Below are 4,757 nucleotides of genomic sequence, written 5' to 3'. Positions count from 1 at the left end.
ACGTCGAAATTTTGAGATCTGCCGTCATACAATATTTCGTTTTGTATTGCCACTTGTTATCGTAATGGCAAATAGAATTACTGGGTTGAGTTAGAAATAAATTAGATGCAAAAGTAAATGAATATTTAAAGAATTTTTACATGGTTTTATATTTATTGATACACAATAAATGAAATTTGCATCCTGTCAAACAAAACGGCAATTTTTAGACGACGTTACACTTTTCGTTTATTTTATCAGAATAGACTTTATTTTATTAAGCTGGCGCGCCATCTATAAACAACGGATATTTAAAGCAGAAGACTCATTGTGATGGAAAAGTTTCAGAGATTGTACTGTCTGATGCTCCTATCGTTCGGTAGGTAATTACATTAGCTCTGTACGTTTAAAATGTAAAATGTTATCTTTCTCTTGAAAACGTACGTAAATAAATTGGAGCTTTTCAGAGAACATACTTGAGAACTTCGTTGAAATGATCCCAAATTTTTAGCTTGATCTGGCATTCTAATGCACAGCGCGAACCAGGCAAACTATAGATGTTGATGCTTTTTACGGAATTAGTCTACAACGTCACGTTGTGCTTTGTAACGTTTCCTCATTTGACGATTTGTTTAATTCCGTGAAAATGAAAGGCATTTGTGTAGGCCAAAAAATGTAAACAATCATCGCAAAAAGTATGGCAGCCCGGCACCAAAGAAGCCGTGTATGTTTGATATGTATTACTTTGAATTGTTAAAAGTAATAAAGAAATATCTACGCCAAATTAAAACAGCATACTCTATGAGTCTATGTAATATCTAATTGAAACGGAGACGGCAGAGTGATTTGCCAGACTGTCTATTTAGGGTCTGTCTATTTATATCCCGAGAAACTATAGTCTATTTCTTATTTAACTTTCACTTTACGAGTCTTTATCGGGGATGTGTGTTATTTTTACGAGAATCACCAAAGGGTTAGACAGTGAATGTTGGACCTCATACTTCAACACACTACAGTTAAATATGCCACCTTCAATTTTTTGCTTTATAATTAGGGGCGGATCCAGCCATTTTGAAAAAGGGTGTTCCGAACCCAGAGTAAAAGGGGGGGGGGGTGAATCTAACTATATGCTCCCATTCAAATGAATTGATCGTACAACAAAGGGGGTTCCAACCCCTGGACCCCCCCCTTTGGATGGTCCACTGATAATGCAGAAAGAACTACCAACAAAAGAAATATATAAAAAAATATTTTGAAGGCATTTTTTTTCTTCAGACTCATGAAGTGTCCTCCTTTTTGATTAAATAAACAAGTATTTGTTTATCTTCATAGAAATTAGATGAATTGCTAGGTTAAAGAATATATTTTAAAAACATGTGCACTTTTAAAAAGAGACCAGAAAAACAACTAAATTCAAAAAAAGGCCAAATAAACAAAGATACTGCTACAGAAAAAATACTTCATTTAATGTATAATGATACACTAATGATTTGTCAGTAAGCCAGTAATTAATGGTCGTATGATTATTAGACATGAAAAGCAACCCAACAAATATATATAGCTCTTAGCAAGTGAAAACAAAGGCCACGTTTTAATATGTTATAACAAGAAAAAGTGGGCTTTTAGATTTTAAATTTTTTATTACATATGCTATCAATCTAATCTTGAGAAAAAATAATTATAATTTCCGTTTAGATTTAATACCAGCTGTTGTACAAAAAGCACAAGAATTAAGAAAATATGATGATGCTATTTGATTAAGTAATAATATATGCTTAATATAAATATTTTTGTCAATACATGTATCAAATATTTACTATATTAAAAGCAAGTCCCCGAGTGCAAAAAACACAACATTTAAAGGTGTCAAATTTCTAATTATTCTGTCACATGTGTGATTTATGTCAATGGTTAATTAGTGTTTAATGCCACTTTCAGCATTATGTACTATTTCGTAGTAGTTGGTTTTTATTGGTTGAGTGAGAAAATAATGCATGAAGAGAACCAAGATCCAAGATAGTAAAATTGACAGGCTAACTCAGTAAAGTCGATTAAGATTATAGTCAAACTGAAAGGCTTTGAAATTCACAACCTTTGTGTTGACAGGATAGTGATAGAGAAGTTATTTACTTAAGACCATTAGGCTACTGAAACCAATTGCAATGAAACAGTTAAACAACAATATGTCATAGAAAAACATGCAGTCTTTATCAATAGCACAAGTTAAATAAAAAATTCCGTTTTCTTACTTTAATTTGCCGCAAACAAATGTTATAAAACGAATAGGTATACAATGCCTATTACCACAAAAACCAGATCATGTTCAAAATTGGGTGGCGTCACTTTTACCATTCATGACTTATGTTCTTTTTTAAATGAAGCAATTATTTAATCTGTTGCTTTAATTCTCTTCCTCTTGTTTGCTTCAACTAAATGTTATGAAATTTATACACAATGCTTATAATTACATTAGAGCCTTAATGAAATTAATCCTGCATCTGTATTTGGAAGTTGACTGCCTCTGGTGCATATTGTTACAGGCCGGGTATTTCTTTTTTTTCCCCATTTCCATTACAATAGAGTAGTGGTATATAGAATAAAAATAAAAATAAACTGATTAATCGTGTCAAACAACTAAATAAATTTGTTTGTGCTTTGCACGTACAATATTTTTGACTAAGAAAAAAAAACCAAGAATTTATATGCCCCATTTACGATAGTAGAGGGGTATTATGTTTTCTGATCTGATCGTCCGTTTGATAGATTGTCTGTGTGTCCCTTTTCATGTTTAAGTTTGTGGTCAAGGTAGTTTTTGATGAAATTGAGGTCCAATCAATTTGAAATATATAGTTCAAATGTTACCTATGATATGACCTTTCTAATTTTAATGCCATATTAGATGTTTGACCCCAATTTCACGGTCCACAGTCACTGAACATACATGTAGAAAATGATAGTGTGAGTGAGGTATCCATGTTACTCATTGACACATTCTTGTTAGATTTGTATTGTTTAATTACTGGTGTATTATATCATTTAACCCATCATAGATTTTTTTCTTCTATTTTTATATGGTTATTTTTGTGACCTGAATGTATATGAGAACACACACAATCATGCACATAAAAAACCTCATATACATTTTTGAAAGTCATTTGATACGTATGAATTATTTCAATTGGGTATTTTTTTTTATTTTTGAAGTAGAATGGAGAATTATCCTTACCTAGTTGACCAGGCTCTACTGATATGATAGATATGCCGATGTCCAACTTGGAGATCTTGATTAGGTTGGGAAATGTATCAGGTAGGTGGTTATTCATACATATCATGAAACAAATATGTCATCGAGAAAACATTGAAATTAGTCATACATGTGTGCTGTTGAGACAGTAACCAAACAACATGTTCATATAATCAAAATTAAAAACAATTTGATAGTAATATTTTAAAAAATTACTTTAAATGGTCTTAACAATTACTAAGTAGATGTATTCATGTATGTTGTAGAATTATACTGAAAGTATTTACTAATTCATTTGACTGGCAAAAAAATGATCAATATTTCAGGTTTTACTAAACCGACTAGACAAATTGCAAGATAGCAATTATGGAAGAGTCACAGTTGAAAAAACATAAAATCTATGAAAACAGCTAACAGCTACTCATAACATTTTTTTAATCCTTTTGATATTTGTTGTCTTGATTTTAAACTACCAGTAAGCTTTATATATTTAAATATGGAAACTCCAACAGCACACGCTAATTTCAACAATTTTATTTTTTGGTATTTTGTGTTTTTTCAGATCATGTAGATGTAGAAGTAGAAGAAACAGCAGTGAAAAAAGAATGAGAGTCATCATTTTAATAAACATTTCGCTTGAAATTGAAATAAATCTATTTTTTTCTTCATTATGTATTTCAAATATGAGCATTGGGATGAACTTTAATGAGACAGCAAGCCAGCAGCACAATCCCAATAGCTATTTGGAGGTCTACTCAAACTTCATGCAAACATGAAATTTGTGGTTTTTCAATATAAATTAAATTGAAAGTTAGAAACTCTTTGAGGCTGTGGTGCAACTTGCACGGTTTCAGAATTATAGCTTCTGAACTTGTTTATGAATGATTTATTTATTCCATATTTAAGATGAATATGTCAGTAAACAAAGAAGGAGATGTGGTATAATTGCCAATATGGCAACTGATTTTATATGTTTTGAAATATCTCCTACTCTTGTCTCGTTATGTCTTTCATCCCACTTCATATTGACTTCCCTCTGTGTAATTATATTGGTTTCGATGGTGACTGAGTGATATTACATTATGTAAGTCATTTTTCTTTAATTTCTTGTATGTTTTTATTAAATAGTATTCTTTTAAAGAGTCATTGTATTTAAAATGATATGCATTGCTCAGAAGTTTCCGTGGTATGAAATATTGTTATTTTCTGAACTTCATCTTTTGCTGATATTTGATGTTGGGCTACTGTCACAAACTTGTTCATGCTCTTTACTGTCCTGAAATAATTATAATTATTCAACAGTGATTCATTATATGTAATAGAAATTACTTACTAGGTATACCAAAAGGGCAATATGCCAATTATTTGGTCTTATTGCCATATGACCGAAAAGAGACGATTCCTCCAGGGAAGAAAACGCGCCAAAGGGGGAGATAATGCCCTTACAAAAAATCTGCCGTACCGATGACAAAAAATAATGTCATTTTTTTACCAGGCAATAAGTATGCTTCAAATTGGTGTACACAAATAATCA

The 4,757-nt window shown here is 31.3% G+C and overlaps 1 long non-coding RNA gene across 1 annotated transcript; it reads left to right on the top strand.

Annotated features, from left to right (window-relative positions):
* The first annotated feature begins 250 nt into the window (after positions 1 to 250).
* Positions 251 to 3,891, top strand: LOC139526070 (uncharacterized). Its single transcript, XR_011665115.1, has 3 exons — positions 251 to 358; positions 3,184 to 3,286; positions 3,786 to 3,891. It is a non-coding gene; the product is annotated as an uncharacterized lncRNA (long non-coding RNA).
* Positions 3,892 to 4,757: the final 866 nt, after the last annotated feature.

The sequence above is a fragment of the Mytilus edulis genome, chromosome 6 (assembly GCF_963676685.1).
Source record: "Mytilus edulis chromosome 6, xbMytEdul2.2, whole genome shotgun sequence".
Classification (NCBI taxonomy): Eukaryota; Metazoa; Mollusca; class Bivalvia; order Mytilida; family Mytilidae; genus Mytilus; species Mytilus edulis.
The sequence above is the reverse complement of the archived record's forward strand: the minus strand, read 5'-3'. Positions and strand labels throughout refer to the sequence as shown.